Source organism: Ovis canadensis, chromosome 3 (assembly GCF_042477335.2).
Source record: "Ovis canadensis isolate MfBH-ARS-UI-01 breed Bighorn chromosome 3, ARS-UI_OviCan_v2, whole genome shotgun sequence".
NCBI classification, from domain to species: Eukaryota; Metazoa; Chordata; class Mammalia; order Artiodactyla; family Bovidae; genus Ovis; species Ovis canadensis.
The window spans coordinates 212,692,181-212,704,677 of NC_091247.1; positions in this window are offsets into that span (position 1 = coordinate 212,692,181).

Sequence of the window (12,497 nt, forward strand, 5' to 3'; positions counted from 1 at the left end):
ATCTTTGAATTTCATGGCTTCAGTCACTATCTGCAGTGATTTTGAAGTCCAAAAAAATAAAATCTGTCACTGTTTCCATTTTTTGCCCATCTATTTGCCGTGAAGTGATGGGACCAGATGCCATGTTCTTAGTTTTCTGAATGTTGAGTTTTAAGCCAACTTTTTCACTTTCTTCTTTCACTTTCATCAAGAGGCTCCTTAGTTCTTCTTAGTAGCATAATCAGATTTAATTTGAGATAGTAACAAGCAAGAGAAAGGGGTGAGAGAGGTAAACATAGGTGACAAGCAGATTAATAGTTCTTATTCTCATGGAAAATGAGCTGTGAATATATTCTACTTCTTAAAAGTGATTCTTTCATTTTTGCCACTTAAAGAAAGCCAAAATTCTTTTGCACCAGTCTGACAAGTTCTTGACCAACATGAAAGTCTACAAAGATATTTTAATGTATGGGTCTACCATCAATAGGTTCAGCTTTCTATTCACTTCTTTTCCTAAGTCCATTAAAAGCCATAATTGACAGTCATGGCAAGGCAGTATCAACAATTAATGTGATTAATTATGCATCTTAGTTTGAACTCAGATAAGGAATTAGGAGTTACTACGTAAGGTTAGACATAAACTGAAAGGATTTTAAAGCATAAATACTGATACATTGGAGGCACATATATAGCATATACTAGATTCATGCCTCCGATCCTGAGCATTACAGTGAAAAGACCATCTTGGATGTTCTGCCAGTTTTTCTTTTTCTTTTTTTTTTTTTTTTAATGTGCTTCCGCTACACTTTGCCTGATCTAATACCTTAGCAGAAGCCCTAAGATGCCCTCTTTTCATGTACAGTAATGAAAGATAACCACAGGGTGGCAGCAGAGGTTAAAAAAATATGAGTACTGCTGCTGTATTAATTGTAAAAAATTTGGCAAACAAATTAAAAGTCAAGGGAAGAGAGAAGGAGAGGAATAAAATAATCACGGAAATTTATAGTAAGAAGATAACAAAGCAAGGTAACTAGCACACAGATTGTCCTTACTGGTCCACAGAATTGCATTCTGGGAGTAGTGATTGTGTGCGTGTGTGTGTGTGTGCACGCGCATGTGTGTGGTGTGCACGCGCATGTGTGTTTTGTGCCCGTGCATGTGTGTGTGTGTGCCCTTGCATATGGGCGGGTCACGTTTTTCACACCTTAACATCTCTGAAATTGGGACACATCCTACAGTGGATAATTTCTATTTTATTTATATATTGTTGCATAACAAATCACTCCAAAATTCAATAAGCTTAAAAAGCAACAATTTTATTGTATTTTACAGTTTCATGGATTGACTGAGCTTCTCCAGGGGGTTCTTCAGATGGTCCTGCCAGGGGTCTCTCATGAAACTGCAGGCTGAAAGGACCTGGGACTGGACTTTTCCAAAGGCTCCACTGGGATTCTTGGGCAGCTGGGGTCTACCCCCTCTCCATGTAGCTCAGGGCTCCTCCTTGTGTCTTCTCCAACAGGGTTCCTGGACCTGTTACAGGGCAATTCAGTGCTCCCAAGAAACAAAGCAGAAACCAAAACATTACTAATGAACAACCCCAGAAGTCACATAGAATCACTTTTATTACATTCCATTGATCAAGAGCATCACAGGGTCCAGCTTGTATTCAAGAGAAAGTGAAACAGACTCTGTCGTGGAGTAGTAAGATCACGTTACAGAAGACCATGTAGATGAAGGAATTGTTGTAGCCACCTTTGGAAACATTTCCTAAATCTGCCATTTGATTACAAAATCACTTTTTCCCCCACATAGAAAATACTTTTAGCCTCTCCCCAGAAATTCTCACCTTATTACGGATGCACTAGGATCTCAGCATCAAAATCAGGTGTGAATACGGTTTGTGGGTGAAGCTCCTTAAGTACTATTCTTCAAGTATAGATCCTGAAGAAATCTGGTGGGGTTTTTTTGGGGGGTGGGGTTCTTTGTGAGATTTTTGGGGCCATGCTACATGGCTTGCAGGATTTTAGTTCCCTAACTGCAGATTGAATTCAGGCTCCTGCAGGGAAAGCACAAGGCCAAACGATTGGACCGCCAGGGAATCCCTAGTTGCTAAAGAAATCTGAACTTACAAGACATCTGTACACAAACTCAATAAATGATGAGAAGACAAAGAAAGGTGAGTGCAATAAATATTCAGTGCAGAATGAAGACTAGGGAAAATGGACTCTAGTTCTTGATGGGGGAGTGACAAGGACAAAAGAACCTGTGGTTCATTATTATATACACTTCAAATACGTGTAGTGCATGGTTCATCAGCTATACTCAATGAAGGCATTTGCTTCTTTGTTTTTAAAGATCATGTTCGATGGGAGATGGGCAGCCATCTTTGGAAACAAGTCTGACACAGCGTTTTACACAATAGCTGTCAGGCAGTCAACATTCCTTCTTCATGTATGAACTTGGCTGCTTTCCCATTGACCTTCCCATTAAACAGCTTTAATCTCCCAGTGTTTTAGTCAGTGAGTCATTTGAAAAAGGAACTGGAATTCTGATTGTTGTTTGAAACCCTCCCGTGACAACTCCTAGTCAGGTCAAAAAAGTGTTAGCTTGAAGACCGACCAAATGGTTGTCAGCTTGGCAATCATCTCAGAGACAATGGTGCTGCTGCTGCTGCTAAGTCGCAATGGTGAGGCACTCTTTTAGGAAATGCTGCATTGGCAGCAGTCACATGATATACAAAAGGACACAGAATATAAAAAGTGATTCAAATGAAATACCCTCTAATGAAAGTAAGTTTTAGGAATATTGAATGCCGGATCTAGGCCTGGGAGGGAGGCACAGAACAGAAGAGCTAGCTAACATTCCAAATACCTCATTGCTACGTTTCAGGCAAATAGTGAAAAAGCTCTTGATTTCCAATCTAGTGTTCTCTGGAGAACACTAAGATTTCCTGACTTGGATAACCCAACACAGAAGGCACTTAGACAGGAAAATGGACAGCATGGCTTTTGTCTTTCCAAATGGGGTAGGGGATTAGATGACATTTGTTTATTAAGGACAGAAACAGCCTGGGGACCTAGCACTACATCAGGGGCTTTATGATAATTCTGTGCCATCTACTAGATGCACTCTTCTTCACCTTTTGGCCATGCCAAATGACATGTGGGATCTTAGTTCCCCAGCCAGGAATCAAACCTGGGCTCTCTGCATCAGGAGCACAGAGTCTTAACCAGTGGACCACCAGGAAAGCCCCTGTGCCATACAGTGAAATTACATAGTGTATGTGACTATGAACCATTCCAAAATGATGCCAAGATTAGCACTTGATTCTACCTGCATCTTCTCCTTTCTCTCTTAATTTTTGGAAAGCTTAATTTTCTGTAATCAGTTGTCACCTTTCTATTAAAAATATGATGTGTTTCTGTTTTATCCTCTTTTGCTATTTTCTTCATTACTGACAAGTGCTACTGCTGATACTTTTCCTTTCCTTGCCACTTAATGTTATGCTTTTTGTTCTTATTCACTCACTGTCATTCTAGGGCTAGAGTCGATAACTGGCAGTGACCTGAATACAGTGTACAAGCAGTCTGACTAATCAAATGATCCTAGATTTCTGTTTGAAAATGTCTGGTGACAAAGGGAATGATTCACCACAAATGAACTATTTGGGGATGTGAGTATAGTCAAAATGACACACGAATTTTTCCAGAAACAAGATAAGTGATTGGATAACAGATTCTACCCATGATTGATCATTTAAAAATAAAAACAGACAAAAACCTGAAAGAGCAGTATTTAACTCAATACCCTCTGAATGACCTTGGACAGAGTACTTTAGCAATTCTTAGATCAGGGCAATCATCGACTTGGACCACAAGAAGGCAGTTAAAATCACAAGAGATCATCATACATGTTTGTTTGTTTTATTAAAAATCCGAAATCTGGGTATGTAAACTGAACTTGTTCAGATAAGCTAGTTCATTATATTTTTAGTTTGTTTTTTAATTTAAGGATAATTCCTTTGCAGAATTTTGCCGTTTTCTGCTACACATCAATAAGAATCATCCATAGGTACACCCACGTCCCCTCCCTTTTGAACCTCCCTCCCACCTCCCTCCCATCCCGCCCTTCTAGATTCTCACAGAGCCCCTGCTTGAGTTCCCTGAGTCATACAGCAAATTCCCATTGGCTATCTATTTCACATGTGGTATTGTAAATTCCCATGTTACTCTCTCCATACATCTCACCCTCTCCTTCCTCTCCTCTGCGAGCCCCCCACCCCTGTGTCCATAGGTCTGTTCTCTATGTCTGCTTCTCCACTGCTGCCCTGAAAGTAAACTCCTCAGCACCATCTTTTTAAAGTGGATGGGAAAGAGAAGGAAGCAAGGAAAGGATTGTGCTTGTTGTTCAATCTCTAAATCGTCTTCAACTCTTTGTGACCCCATGACCTGCAGCATGCCAGGCTTGCCTTTCCTTCATTATCTCCCTGAGTTTGCTCAAAGTCACGTGATAGAAAAAAATGAATTTTAATTTTTTAAAAAACCTAAGTTTATACATGTGCAGAAACCAAATAAAATCTTTCTGTCACTCCTCAATGTCTGAGTACACAAATTGATACCAAAAGTTTAATTCAATTTAAAACAAAATTTCAATCTTATAAAATTTCTGGCTACATTCCTCTGGCTTCTGAGTCTTGTTTTCACAGACCAGCAGTGGGGAAGTGAGGCAGCCCTCTGGCCTCTGGAGTTGGGGATTGGAAGAACAAAGTCTTTTTTACTGGTACTCTGTTAGCTAGCTATCACTTTGTGTGACTGATACCTGTGGTGGTCCTGTGATGTGTCATCTCAGCTAGGCAACAGTCTCCAGTCATTCAATCAAACACTGGTTTTGTTTTTTTTTTTTTTTGGGGGGGGGGTGTGGCACCCTGCAGTATGTGGGATCTTGGTTCCCCAACCAGGGTTTAAATCGTCACCCCCCACGCTGGAAGCGCAGTCTTAACCACTGGACTGCCAGGGAAGTCCATCGCACTAGTCTAGATGTTGCTGTGAAGGTGTGCTTCCCAGGTGGCATTAGTGTTAAAGAACCCTCTGGCAATGCAGGAGATGCTGAAGACACTGGTTTGATCCCTGAGTCAGGAAGATCCCCTGGTGGAGGGCATGGCAACCCACTCCAGTATTTTTGCCTCGAGAATTCCATGGACAGAGGAGCCTGCCAGGCTATAGTCCATAGAGGCGCAAAAAGTTGGACACAACTGAAGTGACTCAGCACACAGGCACACATGTGTGTATGGTCTATAACCAGTTGACTTTAAGCAAGGGACATTACCATAATCTGGGTGGGATCAATTCAATCAGTTGACAGGCCTTAAGAGCAGAATTCAAGTTTCCCTGATGAAGAAGAAATTCCTCCTGGGGACAGCAGTGTCCCCAGTCTGCCCTTCCTGATAGCCTGCCCTTTGAGTTTTGGACTTGCCTACTTGGCCCCACAATTGCCTGAACCAATTCCTTGTAATACATATACTTTTAAATGTATTTCCTACTGGTTCTGCTTCTTTTGTTGAACCTGGACTGATATGATCCCCAGATACTAGTGGGTTTCAGGAGATCCCACACACAGCCAGACACACCCCTGAGGAATTTCCACCCTGCACCATTTCCTGATACAGGTGGTATGCTCTCTGGAGGGCCTCTTCACTCATGGCCATACATTCCACAGGACCTCTTTCTCCTGGCGTCCCCTTTGTAGACAACTCAAACCCCATTAACTTCTTCTGTTTCCTCTGGGCCTGGGGTGCTCCTATACCCACTGAACAAATGGTGAAATTGAACCGGCATCCACTGCACCTGCCCCTCCTTACCCTGGCATGAGGGGCAATTTCAGCTAGCTTCCCGCCACCAAACCTCTCCAGGCAACATTCAGATGGAAGTGTCTATGCCGTCCACAACAGGGCACTTAGGTCGAGTTCTTACAAGCACTCTCTTGCTCTCCAGTCAGCCCTGGGTCTACAAATTTCCAGAGCTGAGCCATACAGACTGGGAAGGACTGTGTCCACCTCCAGCAAGCAGAGGCCCTCCTAGTTCCTCCCCAACTTGGCCTGGGCTGAAGGAGGAGAAACACGCCAGCAATCTCATCATCCACAGATTCCCTCAAAAAATTTGCCTCTGTAATTGGTTTTGAATTTTTCATTATATGTGCTGTGGGTAACTGTCCCCAGACCCATTTAGAAAGTCCTATGGGGTGTGTCCAAGGACTGTCTTTGGAAAATAGGACTTTTCATCACCTACTATCCTCAGCTTTAGGTTTCAGCCAAAATTCTGAGACCACAGGAAAAAAGTCTCTCTCTGATATTCTATTTCTCTCATCAATGGGGAAGTTCTTGCACTCTCAAAAAAAATCAATTATTCATAGGTGAGCTTCTATCTGGAATTTTGTGTCTTCAAAGAATATTCCCAGGTTGCTCTCAGCTCTTAACAGCATTTTCCACTACTGACTCTGTTCTTAGTCTAGAGATATTTCTTAAGTCCCCAAGTCTGTCAGTGAAAATATATAGTGCTGTATATTACAGATTTGTAAAGCCTCCTGGATGAGCCTTCACACATGTAACTACTGCACTCATTTCCCTGTTTCTCTAGCAAATGCACCAATTTTCCATCCTTCTTGACACAACAATGCCAATTCCAATTAATTTCTGGTGTTTTTATGATCATGCCTTTCACTGGAGGTCAGTTGTTTTATATTTTCCTTTAACTAATTTAATCTTAGAATGGAGAATAAAGGATTTCAAAGGACATAAACAGAAAAATTACAAACTAAGACAAAATACTTTCAGCCTGTATTACACACAATTGGTTCATTTATTTAGTATATAAAGAACTTTCTCTCACACATTATTTAAGAAAAGATCAATCACCCAATCTCTTTTTAAAAAATGATATAGGCTATAACTGTCAGTTCACAGTAAAGGAAATACAAATGACTCGTAAGCATGTGAAAAGATAATTCTTAATAAGAGAAATACAAATTAAAACCACAATGAGAAACTGTTTTTCATCTCTCTAATTAGCAAAGATCAAAATGTTTGATGAAAAACTGCACTGGTAAAGATGTAAAGAAAAATGAACTTTTCATGCATTGCTGGAGGGAGTACAAATCTGCAGATTTATGTAGAGCAATTGGTGAAGACTACAAATACTCAAAAAGCAAGAAATTACATCTGTAGAAATATAGTCATCACAGCATTGTTTTAAAGGCAAAAGAAAGGAAATTATCTAAACTTCCATTAATAGGAGACCAGTTACATAAATTGCTAAATTCATAAAATAGAATTCTTTCCTGCCATTAAAAAGAATAAGGCAGTTCTAATGAGTATATAAACATAAATTCAAGATATATTGTTAATTGGGGGTAGGAAGTACACTTCAGAACAGTGTGTATACTATGCTACAAATTGAGGTGTGTGTGTGTTTGCGCGTACATGCTCAGTCATGTCCGACTCTTTGTAACCCCATAGACTGTAGTCTGCTAGGTTCTTCTGTTCATGGAATTTTCCAGGCAAGAATACTGAAGAAGGCTGCCATTTACTACTCCAGGGGATCTTCCCAACCCAGGGAATGAATCCGTGTTTCCTGCATCTTTTGCTTTAGCAAACAGATTCCTTACTACTGAGCCATCTGGGAAGCCCATGTGTGTGTGTGTGCACTCGTGTACATAAATGCTTGCTTGTGGACAATGTATATCTGAGAAAGAATGTAAGGCAACAGCATTTTTCTCCAGGGCAAGAAACTGGTGAGCTGGCAATCAGAGGTGGAGTAGAGATTCTTTTCAGGGCCATGTCTTGCAACTTTTAAATTTTATACTGTGCACATGTACATCTTCAAAACATGGTAAATACTAATTTGATAGAAGTAACACATAAAGAAAATAAGACTGTGACAAGAGCTTTGAAGAAACTAAACAAGTGGATGTCACAGAGAGCTGGGAGACTGGCTGTTTTGGACAGAACAATCATATAGTATGCCTCAATATAAGCTCAGAGAAGTTAAGCATTTTTGCCTAAAGTCACACAGCAATTATTTGAAGAAGGATTTGAGGAAAGGTTGCTCTTGGGGACGTCCCTGGCAATCCAAAGTTTAAGATTTCACCTTTCATTGCAGAGGGTGCAGGTCAATCTCTGATCAGGAAGCTAATATTCCCACATGCCTGACAGCCAGAAAATCAAACGTAAAACAGAAGCAATATTGTAACAAATTCAATAATGATTTTTAAAATGGTCTACAACAAAAAAATCTTTAAAAAGTTGGTCTTATTGATTCCAGCATCAGTGCTCTACCCACTGCCTTCCCACAGCTCTCAAGAGGGGACAAGGCATTTCCTAAGGAAAAATATATAGAAGGAACCCCAGTGGCTCAGGGGTAAAGAATCCACCTGTAATGTGGGAGACACAGGTTCAATCCCTGGGTCGGGAAGATCCCCCGAGGAAGGAAATGGCTACCCACTCTAGTATTCTTGCCTGGAGAAACCCACAGACAGAGGAGCCTAAGGGGCTCCAGTCCATGGGGTTACAAAAGAGGTGGACACAACTGAGCAACTGAGCACACACACACATACAAGGAACCAGTGTAACTAACAGTCTTCAGGAAAGCATTTGAGCATTCCATACCTGTCACAGCTAGCAGCATTTAGATGCAAATAGTTGCTTACAAGTCATGCAGGGCCTTGCAAGTCATGAAAAACTGGCTTCCCTGGTGGCTCAGAGGGTAAAGTGTCTGCCTACAATGGGGGAGACCTGGGTTCAATCCCTGGGTTGGAAGATCCCCTGGAGAAGGAAATGGCAACCCACTCCAGCACTCTTGTCAGGAAAACCCCATGGACAGAGGAGCCTGGTAGGCTACAGTCCATAGGGGTTGCAAAGAGTCGGACACAACTGAGTGACTTCACTCACTTCACAAGGGGAGAAAAACTTTTAGTTCTTTACTGGGGATCTAGAGAGCACATTCTAGCCCATTTTGGATAGACAGCACATATATAACAGCTTGGGACATCACTGTAGCTAAGACAAGAAAAGTCTAAGAGCAGTCTGGGCATCCATGACAAGCTTTGGAATGTGTTCAGTGAGGTCACTGACCCTATGTCCATGTGACCAAAGATGTGACCCTTTTGAAGACAGGTAGGACTTGTTTTGAGGGGGCAGAGAAAGTGCAACTTTGTTTTTTTTAATTTTAAAATCTTTAATTCTTACATGCATTCCCAAACATGACCCCCCCTCCCACCTCCCTCCCCACAACAACTCTCTGGGTCATCCCCATGCACCAGCCCCAAGCTTGTTCTGTTTGTCTGCATCAGGTCTTAGTTGTAGCATGCGGGCTCTAGCAATGGGACATGTGGGATCATAGTTCCTCAACCAGTGATCAAACTCACATTCCCTGCATTGGAAAGAAAGCTTCAGAAAATGCAACTTTTGAAAGTAGATCTAAAAGGGGGAAAAAAGAGAAGATGCATTAAGCAGTTCACTCAAAGATCAAGTGGGACTACAAATCTAGTGCTAACTCTCCTTTTCCAGAGCAACAGAACCAAACTAGTCTTTCACCTGGGATGAGCTCAGAAAAGCCCCAGCCAGCGAACCCTCGAATGCACTGTCGAGGCCAAACCACCTCACCAACATTAAAGCTCAACAGTGGTGTCAGAGGTTGCAGACTAGATTCCTTGTGTCTTAATTGTTATTGTTTTACAGTTGTACAGGTAAAAGATAAAAATATTTTCATTTTTAAAAGTTTGTTCTACAGGAGAAAAAATAAAGGAAGTAAGGTGGTTATTTATTTAATCATTTTAATATTGATAGATAATTAAATCATTTCTATTTTTTTCCTGAGGTCTCTACAAAGTGTGTGTTTCAGTTTAGTTCAGTCGCTCAGTCATGTCCGACTCTTTGCGACCCCATGAATCGCAGCACGCCAGGCCTCCCTGTTCATCACCAAACCCGGAGTTCACTCAGACTCCCATCAATCGAGTCAGTGATGCCATCAAGCCATCTCATCCTCGGTTTTCCCCTTCTTCTGCCCCCAATCCTTCCCAGCGTCAAAGTCTTTTCCAATGAGTCAACTCTTCGCCTGAGGTGGCCAGAGTACTGGAGTTTCAGCTTTTAGCATCATTCCTTCCAAACAAATATCAGGGCTGATCTCCTTCAAAATGGACTGGCTGGATCTCCTTGCAGTCCAAGGGACTCTCAAGAGTCTTCTCCAACACCACACTTCAAAAGCATCAATTCTTCAGTGCTCAGCCTTCTTCACAGTCCAATTCTCACATCCATACATAACCACAGGAAAAACCATAGCCTTGACTAGATGGACCTTAGTCGGCAAAGAAATGTCTCTGCTTTTGAATATGCTATCTAGGTTGGTCATAACTTTTCAAGAGGCAGTGTGTGTTTAATGCTGAATAAAGAGTGCTGTTTCCAAATATATTAATATATGTATGTACTGTTGACCATATCTAGATTAAACTAGTCCTCTGCTCAAATGAAGTAATGCTCAAAAATCTCCAAGCCAAGTTTCAGCGATATGTGAACCGTGAACTTCCAGATATACAAGCTGGTTTTAGAAAAGACAAAGGAAGCAGAGATCAAATTGCCAACATCTGCTGGATCATTGAAAAAAAAAAAAGAGTTCCAGAAAAACATATATTTCTGCTTTATTGACTATGCCAAAGCCTTTGAGTGTGTGGATCACATTAAACTGTGGAAAATTCTGAAAGAGATGAGAATACCATACCACCTGACCTGTCTCTTGAAAAACTTGTATGCAGATCAGGAAGCAACAGTTAGAACTGGACATGGAACAACAGACTGGTTCCAAATAGGAAAAGGAGTATGTCAAGGCTGTATATTGGCACCCTGCTTACTTAACTTATATGCAGAGTACATCATGAGAAATGCCGTGCTGGATGAAACACAATCTTGAATCAAGATTGCCGGGAGAAATATCAATAACTTAAGATATGCAGATGACACCATCCTTATGGCAGAAAGGGAAGAAGAACTAAAGAACCTTTTGATGAAAGTGAGAGAGGAGAGTGAGAAAGTTGGCTTGAAGCTCAACATTCAGAAAACTAAGATCATGGCATCTGGTCCCATCACTTCATGGGAAATAGATGAGGAAACAGTGGAAACAGTGGCTAACTTTATTTTGGGGGGCTCCAAAATCACTGCATATGATGACTGCAGCCATGAAATTGAAGGATGCTTACTCCTTGAAGGAAAGTTATGACCAACCTAGACAACATATTAAAAAGCAGAAACATTACTTTGCCAACAAAGGTCAGTCTAGTCAAGGCTATGGTTTTTCCAGTAGTCATGTATGGATGTGAGAGTTGGACTGCGAAGAAAGCTGAGTGCTGAAGGATTGATGCTTTTGAACTGTGGTGTTGGAAAAAACTCCTGAGAGACCCTTGGACTGCAAGGAGATCCAACCAGTCCATCCTAAAGGAAATCAATAGTGGGTGTTCATTGGAAGGGTTGATGTTGAAGCAGAAACTCCAATACTTTGGCCACCTCATGTGAAGAGTTGACTCATTGGAAAAGACTCTAATGCTGGAAGGATTGGGAGCAGGAAGAAAAGGGGACGACAGAGGATGAGATGGCTGGATGGCATCACTGACTCAATGGACAAGGGTTTAGGTGGACTCCAGGATTTGGTGACGGACAGGGAGGCCTGGCATGCTACAGTTCATGGGGTCCCAAAGAGTCGAACACAACTGAGTGACTGAACTGAACTGAACTGCTCAAATGGGTAGGTTTAAGGTAGGATTCAGATATACCATGTTTCTTGTTCAATGCCTCTAATAAACCCATGAGCTAATAGAAACAACTAGAATAAGAAATTTTAAATTTGATGTTTTTTTATTCAAGCATTGAATATTCACTGATACAAGTAAGCACTATTTTAGGTGTTTGGGATACAAGGTTGGATTCGATATAGTCTTTGTCTTAACAATAATATAAAAGGGAAATTTAAATAAAAACCACAATCCATAGTCATCAGTTCAGTTCAGTTCAGTTCAGTCACTCAGTCATGTCCGACTCTTTGCGACCCCATGAATCGCAGCACGCCAGGCCTCCCTGTCCATCACCAGCTCCCAGAGTACACTCAGACTCACGTCCATCGAGTCTGTGATGCCATCCGGCCATCTTATCCTCGGTCGTCCCCTTCTCCTTCTGCTCCCAATCCCTCCCAGTATCAGAGTTTTTTCCAATGAGTCAACTCTTCATATGAGGTGGCCAGAGTACTGGAGCTTCAGCTTTAGCATCATTCCTTCCAAAGAAATCCCAGGGCTGATCTCCTTCAAAATGGACTGGTTGGATCGCCTTGCAGTCCAAGGGACTCTCAAGAGTCTTCTCCAACACCACAGTTCAAAAGCATCAATTCTTCAGTGCTCAGCCTTCTTCACAGTCCAACTCTCACATCCATACATAACCACAGGAAAAACCATAGCCTTGACTAGGGGGAACTTAGTCGGCAAAGTAA